This window comes from Aegilops tauschii, chromosome 4 (assembly GCF_002575655.3).
Source record: "Aegilops tauschii subsp. strangulata cultivar AL8/78 chromosome 4, Aet v6.0, whole genome shotgun sequence".
Taxonomy (NCBI): Eukaryota; Viridiplantae; Streptophyta; class Magnoliopsida; order Poales; family Poaceae; genus Aegilops; species Aegilops tauschii.
In genome coordinates, this window is record NC_053038.3 from 388,051,136 (window position 1) to 388,069,374 (window position 18,239).

An 18,239-nucleotide genomic window follows, 5' to 3' on the forward strand; every position below is an offset into this window, starting at 1 on the left:
GTGCATAATTATGTATGCGCGGTACAAACTTCACGGCTATATGAGGCGGACGACGGAGGCTGAACTGCTAATCCAGCTCTGAGATTGATCAGTCCTATGTAAGAGGGACCGGTGGCTTGATGGCCGATGAGATATGCGGTGTCGGTGTACAAAAGTAGGGGCACCCCTTTGTACCCCTTTACTTCTGCACGGGCAGTCAGAGCCGCGCGCCGCGGCCACATTAAGCAGGGCAGAGGAGGGGAGCCCGAGAGAAGCCAAAGCACAAGATGGCCAAGGCAACGCCAAGACCAAGAACACAAAGGTCAGAAGGGCGAAGCAGGCTCTCCCGGCAAGACCCTTGTCGGGGAAGCCTCGGCCCTTGTCGGGGCGGTACGCCCGACGCCAATAGAGTGAGCCACCCTTGAGCCCACGGGTTCCAACCCAACCAACTACATTGGAACTAGGGCTCGGGAGGCACCTCCGTGGTGGCATGCAGATCTTTGTCAAGATCGTAAGCACACAAGATCAAATGAGGACCAGAAGATGATGACCCTCGACAAGATCCTTGCCGAGGAAAGCCACAAGACCCCCGGCAAGATCCTTGCCGGGGACGACTGCAACGCCACGGCAAGACCCTTGCCGGGCCCCCAACAAGGCCCTTGCCGAGAACATCAGCGGGGCCACAGCCAGGCCCGCGTCGACCAAGACTCCACCGCCGTCCCCAAGCAGCTGCTAGCTCGGCCAGCTGGGCAGGCACCTGCGTGGCGACGGGCGGCTTCCGAGCCAACCCGGCAAGCACCTGTGTGGTGGCATGCAGATCTTCGTCAAGACCCTACCACCGCGCCACCTCAGCTGCCTGCGTGCCTACATGGCGCCGCATGCATCACTGGCCTGGGCGCGTGTCGAAGCAAGGCGAGGCGGCGACGGACGGGACGGGCTCCGTTCCCGTCCCCGATAAAGCAAGGGGACACCTAAGCGACGCATTAAATGCATCTTTTCCTGTAATACGGGCGATAAGCTCGCAGCACTGTAGACCTTTACACCTCCTGTGTGCCTCTGTGGCAGCCTCTTTCAACTATAAAAGGAGGCCCATGGCGTACTGGGGAGGGATTCGGCTCTTTTGGGCAAGTTGCACCCCGTAGCTAGCTCAAGAACACTCAATACATCCACCAAAGCAGGACTAGGGTATTACGCACCTCTGCGGCCCGAACCTGGGTAAACGATCTGTGTGCTTCCTATTAGACCTGCTCTTCTCGCAACCTCGCGTCCCGCCAACCGTAGTAGGGATTCTTGTGATCCCATAGGTGTCGTTCTCACCGACATCTTTGGCGCGCCAGGTAGGGGAGAAGAAGACCGGCAAGACCTCTCGCACCCACTCCGGCAAGCGCACCTCTTCGGAGTGTGGTGCTACCGTCGAGGACGTGCCAGAGAGCTCCACCGGCAAGAGCAAGAAATGCAGAGCTACGCCACCAGAGACCAAGAAGGTGTCCGTCAGGGAGGATGGCACAGGAGGGGCTTTCACCATAAGCTCCACCCTCGACAACAAATAGGAAAGCACGCTCGTCACTTTCCCGTGGGCGAATGTTGATGTGTTTGCATGGCAAGCATCTGACATCCCCGGCGTTCCCAGGGAAGTGATTGAGCACCACCTTGCTGTCTATCCCCATGCGCGACCCATCAAGCAGAAGGTCAGGAAGCAAGCTTTGGAACGGCAGGAGTTCATTACATAGGAGATCAGGAAGTTGGAAGTAGCAGGCTTGGTGAGAGGAGTGCTCCATCAGACGTGGTTGGCCAATCCGGTGGTGGTGCGCAAGGCAAACGGGAAGTGGAGGCTGTGTATTGACTACACAAACATCAATAAGGCTTGTCCTAAGGACCCCTTCCCGTTGCCGCACATCGACCAGATTGTTGACTCCATGGCTGGGTGTGATCTGTTATCATTCCTCGACGCCTACTCGGGCTACCAACAGATCTTCATGACAAGAGAACACGAAGAGAAGACAACATTCATCACCCCATGTGGTACGTACTGCTTTTTACAGATGCCTTTCGGGTTGAAAATTGCTGGCTCGACGTTTGCAAGGGCGGTCCAAATTGGTTTTGAGCCCCAGCTAGATAGAAATATGGAAGCCTATATGGATGACATAGTGGTCAAAACAAAGGACAAGGCAACTCTTGTACAAGACTTAGAAGAGACGTTTGCCAACCTGCGCAAGATCAACCTCAAGTTGAACCCTAAGAAGTGTGTCTTCGGCGTTCCGTCCGGCAAACTTCTCGGGTTCTTTGTGTTGCAGCGCGGGATCGAGGCAAACCCAGACAAGATCAAGGCTATCGAGCAGATTGAGGCGCCCAAGCGGATCAAGGATGTGCGTCGGCTCACTGGCTGCGTTGCCACCATGAGCCGATTCATCTCCAAGTCTGCCGAGCGCGCCCTTCCCTTTTTCAAGATCTTGAAGAAGGCGGGCCCAATGGAGTGGTCCCCGGAGGCCGAGGCGGCGTTGCAAGACCTGAAGAGATACCTTTCCTCCACACCAATACTAGTTGCGCCTAAACCACAAGAGCCGTTGCTGCTGTATCTGGAGGCGACGAATCAAGTGGTCAGTGCCGCACTAGTGGCGCAGAGGGAGGTTAATGAAGAGGCAGTGGCAACGGCAGGACCGGTGGATGGCGAGTCAGAGATTCCCTCGGCAGGGCCTAGTGCCGGCAAGGCAAGGCCCCCGACAGAGTCTGACGCCATCGGGACGGGGCCCGCGCGGCCAAGTGAAGTGGTGCAGAAGAAGAAGATGATGCAGCACCCGGTTTACTTTGTCAGCTCTCTCTTGCAGGGGCTAGGTCAAGGTACTCCGGTGTGCAGAAATTGCTCTTTGGCCTCCTTATGGCCTCGAGGAAGCTGCGTCATTACTTTCAAGCCCACGAGATCACTGTCCTCACCCGCCTCCCGTTGCAACGGATACTGCACAACCCAGATGCAACCGGAAGGATTGTGGAGTGGGCCTTGGAGTTGTCTAGCTTTGGGTTGAAGTTTGAGAGTACTTCGACAATCCAGAGCAGAGTCTTGGCGGAGTTCATTGCAGAATGGACCTCAACGCCCGACGAAGAAGTCCAGGGGACCGCTCTCCCCGGCAAGGAAACAGCTCGTGACTGGATCATGTACTTTGATGGAGCTTTCTCGCTGCAAGGCGTCGGTGTAGGTGTGCTGCTCGTCGCACCCACCGGAGAGCACCTCAAGTATGTAATCCAGATGCACTTTCCCAGGGAGATGTCCACCAACAACACTGCTGAGTATGAGGGTTGCTTGCCGGTCTCAAGATCGCGGTAGACCTCGGAGTTAAAAAGCTCATCTGTGCCGCCCGGATAATTAGACTACAGTAATTCCCTGCTATTGATGCCACGTCACCTCTGACACTGTAGTTAATCCCTTTCGTTAGTTCAAAAACCAATTCAAATTCAAAATTGAATAAAAGGCAAACAACAAAAGTTTTCAAATTTTAAGACTAAAATGTTCGGGTTGTGCCAAATAATGCGTAGGTAATTATGGTGGAGAACCACACTTTTATAAAATGTTCAAATATTCAAATGGTAATAAAACAGTAGCAAAACTATTATTTAAATACTTTAAACACTAAACAATTACAAGATATTTTATTTTAGGTGCCAAGTTAATTGTGGCAGTGGACTAATTAGTAATACTAATTTAGGTACTCATTTGGCATTTTATAAAACTAAAATAAAATGTAACTAAAATAAAACAGAAAAGAAACACAAAAAAAATGAAAAGAAAACCCCCGGCCAATTGGGCTTTGGCCCACCAGGCCGCAACCCACCGGGCCACCAGGCCGGCCCACCCTGCAGCGCACCTCCCCCACTCCCCCTTATCCACTCCCTCCCCCAAACCCTAACCTACCCACGCACCCGATCCCCCCCACTTTCCTTGGCGCCCCCCTCTCCCCGATCTGGACGCGCCGCCCCCGATCCCGTCGTCATCGCCGACGCCCGGCGCTGCCTCGCCGAGCCTGACGCCGCCCGGTGCTGCCCCGCATACCCAACACCGTGCTCCTCCGCCCCGGACGCCCCGACGCCTCGCCACCTCCTGCACGTCGACGCCGCCGCCGCCAGTCGCCGGAGCTCCATCACCGGCCTGCTTCCTCCACCTCGCCGTCCTTCTTCCCCTCCGTCGTGACGTCCCCGTCCTCCTCGTCACGCCCCACTGCCACTTCCCTACGCGCACGGTGAGGCCCGACCTCCTCTCCCCTCTCGCCTCGCTGAACCGTGGCCTCGCCTCGCACCCGCCCCGCCCTGCGCGTGCCCACCGTGGCCGCCTCCGCCGCTCGGCTGTCCCTCGCCTTCGCGCAGATCACTCGCCGCTCGCCCCGTCGCCGGCGCCCTCGGCTCCGTCGCCTTCCCTGCTCCCCCGCAAGCGCACCCCCCTCCTCTGCACTTGGCCGCGGCCCTCCTCCTGGGGCTGCCTCCGCCGCGCCGGAGCCCCGGCTGTGGCCGCTGGTCATGCCCGGGCCACGGCCTCACCCCGCGTCCTGGCGGGCAGCGCCTTGCCCGCGCCCGTCGGGTTTGCCCGCTAGCACCCGTTCCAGTGGCCTCCTGGGCCACTGGCAGTAGGGTCCCAGCCCCCTGAACGTTTAAAAAAAAGAAAAAGAAAAAAAGGGAATTAAAAAAATAAATAAATAAATAAATAAAATAATAATAATAATAATAAAACAAATAATAAAAATAAAATTAATTAATTAACTAAATTAATTAATTAAGTTAATTAATCCTGTTTAAATTAACCTAATTAGTTAATTAATTTAACTAAACAGTAGTTAATTAGCTAACAGCCCCTGACAGGTGGGACCCACCTGTCAGGTTGACCAGGTCAACGGTCAACGTTGACTGCTGACATCAGCATGACCTCATGCTGATGTCATAAATACAAATTTCGAATTAAATTAAATAATTAATTAAATTCCATAAATTAATAAAATCTTTAGAAAATCATATCTTTTAATCCGTAACTCGGATTAATATATTTTCAACATGAAAGTTGCTCAGAACGACGAGACGAATCCGGATACGCAGCCTGTTCGTCCACCACACCTCCCTAACCTATCAAACTCGCAACTTTCCCCCTCCGGTCCGTCTGTCCAAAACACGAAACAGCGGGAATACTTTCCCGGATGTTCCCCCCCTTCGCCGGTACCACCTACTGTCGCGTTAGGACACACCTAGCACTGCTCATTGTCATGTCACGCATCGTCATGTTTATGTTTGCATTGTATTTACTGTTTCTTCCCCCTCTTCTCTCCGGTAGACTACGAGACCGACACTGCTGCTGCCCAGTTCGACTACGGAGTTGACGACCCCTCCTACTTGCCAGAGCAACCAGGCAAGCCCCCCCCCTTGATCACCAGATATCGCCTATTCTCCTCTATACTGCTTGCATTAGAGTAGTGTAGCATGTTACTGATTTCCGTTAATCCTATACTGATGCATAGCCTATCCTTGCTACTACTGTTGTTACCTTTACCTGCAATCCTACATGCTTAGTATAGGATGCTAGTTTTCCATCAGTGGCCCTACATTCTTGTCCGTCTGCTGTGCTATACTATCGGGCCGTGATCACCTGGGCGGTGATCACGGGTATATACTTATATACTATATACATGACACATGTGATGACTAAAGTCGGGTTGGCTCGTAGGAGTACCCGCAAGTGGATCTTTGTGGCGGAGCGACAGGGCAGGTTGAGACCGCCTAGGTGAGAGGTGGGCCTGGCCCTGGACGGCGTCCGCGGTTACTTCGACATAACACGCTTAACGAGTTCTTGGTATTTGATCTGAGTCTGGCCATTTGGTCTATACGCACTAACCATCTACGCGGGAGTAGTTATGGGTATCCCGGCGTCGTGGTATCAGCCGAAGCTCTTTTGACGTCAACAACTGAGTGGCGCGCGCCGCATTGGACCATAAGCTCGCGCTTGTATTAAGGGGGCTAGGTCTGCTTCCGGCCGCGTACGCAACGTGCAGGTGTGCATAGGGCGATGGGCCCAGACCCCTGCGCGCATAGGGTTAGATCGGCGTGCTGACCTCTCTGTTGAGCCTAGGTGGGGCTGCGACGCGTTGATCTTACGAGGCCGGGCATGACCCAGAAAAGTGTGTCCGGCCAAATGGGATCGAGCGTGTTGGGTTATGTGGTGCACCCTTGCAGGGAAGTTTATCTATTCGAATAGCCGTGTCCCTCGGTAAAAGGACGACCCGGAGTTGTACCTTGACCTTATGACAACTAGAACCGGATACTGAATAAAATACACCCTTCCAAGTGCCAGATACAACCCGGTGATCGCTCTCTAACAGGGCGACGAGGAGGGGATCGCCGGGTAGGATTATGCTATGCGATGCTACTTGGAGGACTTCAATCTACTCTCTTCTACATGCTGCAAGATGGAGATGGCCAGAAGCGTAGTCTTCGACAGGACTAGCTATGCCCCCTTTTATTCTGGCTTTCTGCAGTTCAGTCCACTGATATGCCCCTTTACACATATACCCATGCATATGTAGTGTAGCTCCTTGCTTGCGAGTACTTTGGATGAGTACTCACGGTTGCTTCTCTCCCTCTTTTCCCCTTTTCCTTTCTATCTGGTTGTCGCAACCAGATGCTGGAGTCCAGGAGCCAGACGCCACCGTCGACGACGACTCCTACGACACTGGAGGTGCCTACTACTACGTGCAGGCCGCTGACGACGACCAGGAGTAGTTAGGAGGATCCCAGGCAGGAGGCCTGCGCCTCGTTTGATCTGTATCCCAGTTTGTGCTAGCCTTCTTAAGGCAAACTTGTTTAACTTATGTCTGTACTCAGATACTGTTGCTTCCGCTGACTCGTCGGTGATCGAGCACTTGTATTCGAGCCCTCGAGGTCCCTGGCTTGTATTATGATGCTTGTATGACTTATTTATGTTTTAGAGTTGTGTTGTGATATCTTCCCGTGAGTCCCTGATCTTGATCGTACACATTTGCGTGCATGATTAGTGTACGGTCAAATCGGGGGTGTCACAAGTTGGTATCAGAGCCGATTGCCTGTAGGAATCCCCCTTTCCACACTCCTTGGCCGAAGTCGAGTCTAGACATTACAAAACTTTTACTAACATGGCTATGTGTCTTACGGGCCCACGTCGCCATTGGGTGGTACTAGGATCTTTTACTCCTCGACCTTTACTCTGGGACTCTGATCTCTCTCCTATTCGGGTTAAATGAATTTTGCTAAATCTAACATTAGGATCTCGTGATCACTTTCACCCGGAGAGCCCCTTATTACTGATGATCGTCTGCTGCACGTGAAGACCCTGAAGATACTCTCCGCCGATAACCCGAGAACTTGTGTTCATCGCTTTTGCAATTCCCTTCCATTGATAAACTCCTATGGATAACCACGTATACTCGCCATTCATACAATGTTTCCCCGTTGATCTTGTTATTACAAGATACCCCGGAATTCTCTCTGTTGTTCCGAGAATCCTTTGAGCTTACTACCTTGCTGTTCTTTGTCACCTGAATACCCCTACGGATAATTCTCGCACTTACCGAGTATCCGCTCATCCCCAGTTGATTCAAGTATTCCACAATAGTCTTCAAAATACTATTCGATCTTCCGAAAACCCTCAGGAGCCTATTGCTCTTGAAATTCTTGTTTGCTTGCATTATGGTTAATCCCATAAGTCTCGTAATCTTATTGGCATCTCTTGTCATTATCATTTTGAGTCCGTTGATTCAATTTGTTGCGAATGCTCGCAATCCTCAATCATATCCTAGAATTCGTTCTTCCGGCTCATACGTCATTTTAAACGTGAGCTAGATCTCGACCTATCAAATTGCCATCGATTGTACCCCTAAGCCTACTCAACTTATCCATCCTTGATCAGAGCGTTGCTTCTGATCCCCTGATTTGGAGATCATAATTCTTTTGCATTTGAACTTTGAGTTAGTCAGTTGTTTCTATAATCAGATCTCCTTGCATTCTTCTTCCTCTGGTTGAGTACCGATGCTCATATCAGATCCCTTGTGGACCATCGGTTCCTTTGTCGGATTTTATCCGATAGTGTCCTTCATATTGAATAACCTTGTGAGCCTTTCCATGGGTATATAATGCCTTTGGTAAATTGCATCATCTGTTTTTGAACAATGCTCTTCTTTCGAGCTTGTAATATTTACTCCGAAGTTTGTGGTATATGTTCCTAAGATGCCCTGATGGGTTGAACCTACGCCTTCCCTAATCCGTGTGAACCCGAAAGATTGCACGGGTCATACTTATCTGGTATTGCACCAGGTAAAAACTTTCAACAACTAATGTCATTTTCGAAATACGAGAGGTGAATGAAAGATTATGCGTTGAACAAGTGGGAGTCGACCTTGAACCCTGTGTTCATGCCCATGGACACGATGTATACCTTATCATGGATGCTTCTCTTAAAAATAATTATCCCCTTGTTATAAGTTCATCTGGTATCCGTGGACGTGGTTCCGACCATGTTTCTCCTTGATTCCGTTTCTCGTGCAAGTTTGAGCACTTGTCTTCTGCAGAGCAATACCCTAGTCCAACCTCTACCTTGATCTATCGTCGAGTATTACCCCCTGGTATCTCGAGATTATCATGGAACTGCATAACTTCTTATGAGTTCTTCATCAAGTGCTACATTCTCACTGATTCCAATTTTCCACGGGCTCTGAGTTATTAGTCACTCGAGAACACCGATAAGTGAATCGATTCTGCACTCCGATTCAATAACTCTAAGTAATTCTTGTTGCTTACGAGTTTAATAATCCTTCAAGTCATTCCTAGCCTTATCGGCTATATCATTATCGTGCTAAATTTTAACTGTGCTACATGGTCCTTCTTCCCGAAGCACAATTTTTGACGATGAGCTAAGCTTACATCGATCTTCCTCATCATATTAGTTCGCCTTGAACAACAAGCTTGATTTCAAGTTTGTGTCGTACCCCTGGTTCCAATAACTTTTTGCTTCATCATTCCCTTGACTTGATGTCATCGCCGATCGATTATCTCTTCATAAATTCTCGCTACAAATGTGTCGTGAACATCATCAACATTCTGAGCTCTTCCAAGATATCTATTGAATTCTGGATGAGAAATACCATCCTTGCCCTCGATGATTTGTTTTATCATCGACCATTTTATTGCCTTCCATTCAACACAAACTTGTTCGTGTTTTGTGTTGTACCTTGATTTCCTTGCTATCTAACTTATGATATGTTCTACCTTGGAGTATTACCATCTTTTATGTCAAGTATGTCGTAAGAATTTCACCACCTCGTATGACATCTTGGTACAGTGATACTTCTCCCCATCACCATTCTTTCTTGGACCCCGTGTTGTTTCTAAAAGGAATACCGACAAATGGTCTGTGATGTGTAAATTCTAAACTTCTAGCAACCCTATTGCTTTGAAGTTATTGGTCTATAGTTTCATTCTACGTCTATGGCTTAATGAATCACCGTTCGAACATTGATTGTGCTACCTAGCCCATATTTCGGGTGCACATTTCTACCAATGTTTAACTGTGTATGTTTTCCTCGGGCATACATCATTAAGTCATTCGATCTAGCTAATGTTATCTCCTTGTTCACATAGTGGTGGAAATCCATCTTTTGGAAATCTCAATGGATTGTCGCTGAGTCAATCAGTCACCTCCTCACCTCTCCTTGATGAAATGATGAACCCTTGTTCGGAACTCGCTTCCATAGTTCATCTCCCGAGAATCTTCGATGTCGTTTCGACAATTTGTGTTGCACCTTTCTTCTCAGGCATCCTGAGTCTGAGTTATCCTGACACCAATCAGATCTGAATCTCGGTCAGATATGATGGTTGGAACATATTTCCAAGAGTTATAACATTGGCCTATTTATGACCCGGTAAGGTGATGATACCCAGCACACCTGGCGGGAGGACCTATTGTTATAAGTTTTCCCTTTTAGCAAGGTTAGCTATTCTTCCATGAGGAAATTGTAAGACTTATTCTATAAGTTGTTCCTGATGGATCCTTTTTGTTTCCAAAGTCTGATCTTCACCTGTTGACCATGTCAATGCTATCTCGAAGCATGTCTATGGTACTCTGATTTTCAACGGGAACATTTGAAGCACAATGCTAAATGTTTCCTGCGCAATTATCCAAACACCGTTGTATGGGTAATGTCATGAAAATTCTCTCCCGTACCTAAAGAGTTTTCTACATTATATCATGTCATGGATATCATGCTCTGCTTGTCCTTGGGAAGGATATACCCTTGAAATATGTGTTTAAACACATTTTCCTTTCCATTCTTCTGTTTAATCTGATAATCATATTTTCCTTTCCATTGTTTGGTTTAACCTTTCTGGTGATCTATATGATCTAAGCAGTAACATTCTCCTGCTTATGTAAACACCTCGGTGTACAACTCTGTCAGTAAGACCCTGTTACTATTGTTGGTGACATTTCGGTAACCACCGATGGACGAGAACTTTGCCTAATGGTCCGCCTCGTTTCAACGAGCAGGAAAATGGTTCTCTTCGTCCCTCGCCCTTGGTATCGACGATGTTGCTGACATATAACTGACAGGCTAACCTCTGACATGCCTTGCTATCATGATCGTGCAAGATGTCACTGCCCTTCCTACTTTTAACCCACATGGTGGGCCCATAACCCACAGTTCCACAGGATCAAAACCTGACTCTCCTGTGCACCCCCTGTTCCCAAATTAATTCATCACGCGTGGCCTCGTATGTAATTCACGAGCCACCTTCAAGTCTGATATCAGACACAATACTTATTCCCGTTGCCTTGAACCCCTTTCACGCCCTGTAACAGGCATCGAACGATTGCCTACCCGCTCGAAACTTCCCAGGATACCTCCTTACCTTGCTCTCGATATTTCCGTAAGTTTCAATTCGAGAGTTACTTTCCGCCACCTTCCCCGATGTTAGCTACCAGATAGTAAACCTTGCAGAGGTCCGTTCTCCTGGAATATACCCACCCTTTATTCTTTCGTAAGTACAATGGAGTTCCTGAAGAAAGGACGACAACTTCATCATGATGACCTAAAACAGCAGAAGGAAGACATCAATGTAATGGATCAACCTCTTCGAGAAGAACAACCAAGACCAAGAACACTCCCTAGAATTTCGTAACCCGAACCTTCCTCCTTTACTTCCCTCTTAAATCTCGGGACGAGATTTCTTGTAGTGGAGGAGAATTGTGACGCCCGGAAAATTAGACTACAGTAATTCCCTGCTATTGATGCCATGTCACCTCTGACACTGTAGTTAATCCCTTTCGTTAGTTCAAAAACCAATTCAAATTCAAAATTGAATAAAAGGCAAACAACAAAAGTTTTCAAATTTTAAGACTAAAATGTTCGGGTTGTGCCAAATAATGCGTAGGTAATTATGGTGGAGAACCACAATTTTATAAAATGTTCAAATATTCAAATGGTAATAAAACAGTAGCAAAACTATTATTTAAATACTTTAAACATTAAACAATTACAAGATATTTTATTTTAGGTGCCAAGTTAATTGTGGCAGTGGACTAATTAGTAATACTAATTTAGGTACTCATTTGGCATTTTATAAAACTAAAATAAAATGTAACTAAAATAAAACAAAAAAGAAACACAAAAAAAATGAAAAGAAAACCCCCGGCCAATTGGGCTTTGGCCCACCAGGCCGCAACCCACCGGGCCGCCAGGCCGGCCCACCCTGCCACGCACCTCCCCCCACTCCCCCTTATCCACTCCCTCCCCCAAACCCTAACCTACCCACGCACCCGACCCCCCCCCCACTTTCCTTGGCGCCCCCCTCTCCCCGATCTGGACGCGCCGCCCCCGATCCCGTCGTCATCGCCGACGCCCGGCGCCGCCTCGCCGAGCCTGACGCCGCCCGGTGCTGCCCCGCATACCCAACACCGTGCTCCTCCGCCCCGGACGCCCCGACGCCTCGCCACCTCCTGCACGTCGACGCCGCCGCCGCCAGTCGCCGGAGCTCCATCACCGGCCTGCTTCCTCCACCTCGCCGTCCTTCTTCCCCTCCGCCGTGACGTCCCCGTCCTCCTCGTCACGCCCCACTGCCACTTCCCTACGCGCGGTGAGGCCCGACCTCCTCTCCCCTCTCGCCTCGCTGAACCGTGGCCTCGCCTCGCACACGCCCCGCCCTGTGCATGCCCACCGTGGCCGCCTCCGCCGCTCGGCTGTCCCTCGCCTTCGCGTAGATCACTCGCCGCTCGCCCCGTCGCCGGCGCCCTCGGCTCCGTCGCCTTCCCTGCTCCCCCGCAAGCGCGCCCCCCCTCCTCTGCACTTGGCCGCGGCCCTCCTCCTGGGGCTGCCTCCGCCGCGCTGGAGCCCCGGCTGTGGCCGCTGGTCATGCCCGGGCCACGGCCTCACCCCGCGTCCTGGCGGGCAGCGCCTTGCCCGCGCCCGTCGGGTTCGCCCGCTAGCACCCGTTCCAGTGGCCTCCTGGGCCACTGGCAGTAGGGTCCCAGCCCCCTGAACGTTTAAAAAAAAGAAAGAAAAAGAAAAAAAGTGGAATTAAAAAAATAAATAAATAAAGAAAATAATAATAATAAAACAAATAATAAAAATCAAATTAATTAATTAATTAATTAACTAAATTAATTAAGTTAATTAATCATGTTTAAATTAACCTAATTAGTTAATTAATTTAACTAAACAGTAGTTAATTAGCTAACAGCCCCTGACAGGTGGGACCCACCTGTTAGGTTGACCAGGTCAACGGTCAACGTTGACTGCTGACGTCAGCATGACCTCATGCTGATGTCATAAATACAAATTTCGAATTAAATTAAATAATTAATTAAATTCCAGAAATTAATAAAATCTTTAGAAAATCATATCTTTTAATCCGTAACTCGGATTAATATATTTTCAACATGAAAGTTGCTCAGAACGACGAGACGAATCCGGATACGCAGCCCGTTCGTCCACCACACCTCCCTAACCTATCGAACTCGCAACTTTCCCCCTCCGATCCGTCTGTCTGAAACACGAAACAGCGGGAATACTTTCCCGGATGTTCCCCCCTTCGCCGGTACCACCTACTGTCGCGTTAGGACAGACCTAGCACTGCTCATTGTCATGTCACGCATCGTCATGTTTATGTTTGCATTGTATTTACTGTTTCTTCCCCCTCTTCTCTCCGGTAGACTACGAGACCGACACTGTTGCTGCCCAGTTCGACTACGGAGTTGACGACCCCTCCTACTTGCCAGAGCAACCAGGCAAGCCCCCCCCTTGATCACCAGATATCGCCTATTCTCCTCTATACTGCTTGCATTAGAGTAGTGTAGCATGTTACTGATTTCCGTTAATCCTATACTGATGCATAGCCTATCCTTGCTACTACTGTTGTTACCTTTACCTGCAATCCTACATGCTTAGTATAGGATGCTAGTTTTCCATCAGTGGCCCTACATTCTTGTCCGTCTGCTGTGCTATACTATCGGGCCGTGATCACCTGGGCGGTGATCACGGGTATATACTTATATACTATATACATGACACATGTGATGACTAAAGTCGGGTCGGCTCGTAGGAGTACCCGCAAGTGGATCTTTGTGGCGGAGCGACGGGGCAGGTTGAGACCGCCTAGGTGAGAGGTGGGCCTGGCCCTGGACGGCGTCCGCGGTTACTTCGACATAACACGCTTAACGAGTTCTTGGTATTTGATCTGAGTCTGGCCATTTGGTCTATACGCACTAACCATCTACGCGGGAGTAGTTATGGGTATCCCGGCGTCGTGGTATCAGCCGAAGCTCTTTTGACGTCAACAACTGAGTGGCGCGCGCCGCATTGGACCGTAAGCTCGCGCTTGTATTAAGGGGGCTAGGTCTGCTTCCGGCCGCGTACGCAACGTGCAGGTGTGCATAGGGCGATGGGCCCAGACCCCTGCGCGCATAGGGTTAGATCGGCGTGCTGACCTCTCTGTTGAGCCTAGGTGGGGCTGCGACGCGTTGATCTTACGAGGCCGGGCATGACCCAGAAAAGTGTGTCCGGCCAAATGGGATCGAGCGTGTTGGGTTATGTGGTGCACCCCTGCAGGGAAGTTTATCTATTCGAATAGCCGTGTCCCTCGGTAAAAGGACGACCCGGAGTTGTACCTTGACCTTATGACAACTAGAACCGGATACTGAATAAAATACACCCTTCCAAGTGCCAGATACAACCCGGTGATCGCTCTCTAACAGGGCGACGAGGAGGGGATCGCCGGGTAGGATTATGCTATGCGATGCTACTTGGAGGACTTCAATCTACTCTCTTCTACATGCTGCAAGATGGAGATGGCCAGAAGCGTAGTCTTCGACAGGACTAGCTATGCCCCCTTTTATTCTGGCTTTCTGCAGTTCAGTCCACTGATATGCCCCTTTACACATATACCCATGCATATGTAGTGTAGCTCCTTGCTTGCGAGTACTTTGGATGAGTACTCACGGTTGGTTCTCTCCCTCTTTTCCCCTTTTCCTTTCTATCTGGTTGTCGCAACCAGATGCTGGAGTCCAGGAGCCAGACGCCACCGTCGACGATGACTCCTACGACACTGGAGGTGCCTACTACTACGTGCAGGCCGCTGACGACGACCAGGAGTAGTTAGGAGGATCCCAGGCAGGAGGCCTGCGCCTCGTTCGATCTGTATCCCAGTTTGTGCTAACCATCCGTCGAGCCATCAACGGAGCAGAACAAGCGAAGGAAATCAGGCCCCGGCAAGTACTTTCCCGCTGAGCCCCCAGGGGTCACCGGCAAGGGTGTTGCCGTGGACCCTGTGCCTGCCAGGGAGCGACCGACTCCGGCAGGCCGTCAAGCCCTGGCCGTAGAGACGGCCGCTCCCATGGCAGAAGAGATGCCCTTGGTCCTTGTCGTCGAGCCCCAGGCTCCGGCATGGGAACAGCACACCGTCCGATTCCTCCAAACAGGGGAGCTTCCTGAGGAGCAGGAAGAAGCGGAAAAAGTAGCATGTCGGTCTGCCTTGTACCAGTTCGTCGATGACGTCCTGTACAGAAAGAGACCGAACGGTGTGAAATTGAAGTGCATTCCCCGGGAGGAAGGACTAGGGCTGTTGGCAGAGGTACACGGAGGCATATGTGGCTCCCACATAGGGTCGAGGGCCCTTGCCAGCAAGGCGTTCCGGCAGGGTTTCTTCTGGCCCACTGCCCTCCAGGATGCGACGGCACTAGTAACCAAGTGTGAAGCGTGTCAGTTCCATTCAAAGAAGCTTCATCAACCAGCCCAAGCCCTTCAAACAATCCCTCTCTCCTGGCCATTTTTGGTCTGGGGGCTCGACATACTGGGCCCCTTCCCCCGTGCTGTCGGGGGCTTTGAGTACTTGTACGTTGCAGTCGACAAGTTCACAAAGTGGCCGGAGGTGGAGGCAGTGAGGAAGATGACAGCACAGTCAGCCGTCAAGTTCTTCAAGGAACTGGTTTGCCGTTTTGGTGTACCAAACAGAGTCATCACCGACAACGGCACGCAGTTCACAAGCCACACCTTCATGCAATACATCCAAGACCTCGGCAGCAAGGTCTGTTTCGCCTCTGTGGCACAACCACGGAGCAACGGCCAGGTGGAGAGGGCAAATGCTGAAGTATTGCGAGGCCTGAGGACAAAGACTTTTGACAAGCTGCACAAGAGCGGAAGGCGCTGGATTGATGAATTGTCGGCGATTCTTTGGTCGATCAGGACGACGCCAAATCGAGCCACCGGCCAGACACCCTTTGCCCTGGAATACGGGGCAGAAGCAGTTCTCCCCACGGAACTCATATACGGTTCACCTCGAGTGCTCGCTTACGACGAGCTTGAGCAAGAGCAATTGCGGCAAGATGACACAACGCTCCTTGAGGAAGATTGTCTCCGGGCGGCTGTGAGAGCAGCACGCTACCAACAATCCTTGCGCCGCTACCATAGCCGCAAGGTTCGTGCCCGGAGCTTTGAGGAAGGCGACCTTGTTCTTCGGCGCGTTCAGTCGGCCAAGAATACCAACAAGTTGACGCCGAAGTGGGAAGGCCCTTATCGGGTAATACGAGTCACCAGGCCCGGCGTGGTCCGCCTGGAGACCGAAGATGTTGTCCAAGTGAGCAACTCCTGGAACATCGTGCATCTTCGCAAGTTTTACCCATAAGGCGCGGCTTGCCGGGCCTCCCGGCAAGCCACCTTTTGTACAAGCTTTGCCAACAAGGCATGTAACCCTCTGTACAAAGCCAGGCGCAGACCCTGAGCATAAATAAACGAAGCGCTGGCGCCCTAAGTTATAGCATGCATGCTAGGTTAAGTCTCTCCCTCGGTTCGGGGTGATAGTGCTTAGCAGTGACTAACCCCTAGCCTAGAGGTCGACTGTGCGTCTTTCTGTTCTCTTTGGTTCGCAGGGCAAACGGACACTTCTGTTGAGCCGCTTGGGAAAAAGGAGAACGAACCGGCGCTCCGGCCCCGGTAGGCCAAGACTACCGGGGGCTGAAGATACAAGGATCCAACAACGGCAAGCCAAGGTTGCCGGGGGCTGCGGCTTCAGATAAGTCTTTTCATCCCCCTATTATGCATTTCCGTATAGAACTGGGACATGTGAAACCTCGTTTTATGTTCTTAAAACCACCGTGCTCCCCCTTTCCTGTACCCGAGAGCTACCTCCTGGGTCGGAATTTGGTAGTAGTCGCAGTGGCGAGGAGATGAACGAGGGGCCCTACTACCTCTTGAGCACTGCGTTGGTTTTCCCTTGAAGAGGAAAGGGTGATGCAGCAAAGTGGCATAAGTATTTCCCTCAGTTTTTGAGAACCAAGGTACCAATCCAGTAGGAGGCTACGAGCGAGTCCCTCGCACCCACACAAACAAATAAATCCTCGCAACCAACGCGATAAGGGGTTGTCAATCCCTACACGGTCACTTACGAGAGTGAGATCTGATAGATATGATAAGATAATATTTTTGGTATTTTTGTGATAAAGATGCAAAGTAAAGTAAACAATATAAAAGGCAACGGAAATAACTAAGTGCTGAAGATTAATATGATGGAAGATAGACCCGGGGGACATAGGTTTCACTAGTGGCTTCTCTCAAGAGCATAAGTATTTTACGGTGGGTGAACAAATTACTGTTGAGCAATTGACAGAATTGAGCATAGTTATGAGAATATCTAGGTATGATCATGTATATAGGCATCACGTCCGAGGCAAGTAGACCGACTCCTGCCTGCATCTACTACTATTACTCCACACATCGACCGCTATCCAGCATGCATCTAGAGTATTAAGTTCATAATAACAGAGTAACGCTTTAAGCAAGATGACATGATGTAGAGGGATAAATTCATGCAATATGATAAAAAAACATCTTGTTATCCTCGATGGCATCAATACAATACGTGCCTTGCTGCCCCTACTGTCACTGGGAAAGGACACCGCAAGATTGAACCCAAAGCTAAGCACTTCTCCCATTGCAAGAAAGATCAATCTAGTAGGCCAAACCAAACTGATAATTTGAAGAGACTTGCAAAGATAACCAATCATACGTAAAAGAATTCAGAAGATTCAAATATTGTTCATAGATAAACTTGATCATAAACCCACAATTCATCGGTCTCAACGAACACACCGCAAAATAAAATTACATCGAATAGATCTCCACGAGAGGGGGGAGAACATTGTATTGAGATCCAAAAAGAGAGAAGAAGCCATCTAGCTAATAACTATGGACCCGAAGGTCTGAGGTAAACTACTCACACTTCATCGGAGAGGCTATGGTGTTGATGTAGAAGCCCTCCGTGATCGATGCCCCTTCCGGCAGAGCTCCGGAACAGGCCCCAAGATGGGATCTCGTGGGTACAGAAGGTTGTGGCGGTGGAATTAGGTTTTTGGCTCCGTATCTGATCGTTTGGGGGTACGTACGTATATATAGGAGGAAGGAGTACGTCGGTGGAGCAACGTGGGGCCCACGAGGGTGGAGGGCGCGCCTGGGGGGTAGGTGCGCCCCCTACCTCGTGGCTTCCTGGAAGCTTCCTTGGCGTAGAATCCAAGTCTCCTGGATCATGTTCGTTCCGAAAATCACGTTCCCGAAGGTTTCATTCCGTTTGGACTCCGTTTGATATTCTTTTTCTGCGAAACTCGGAAATAGGCAAAAAACAGCAATTCTGGGCTGGGCCTCCGGTTAATAGGTTAGTCCCAAAAATAATATAAAAGTGAATAATAAAGCCCAATAATGTCCAAAATAGAAGATAATATAGCA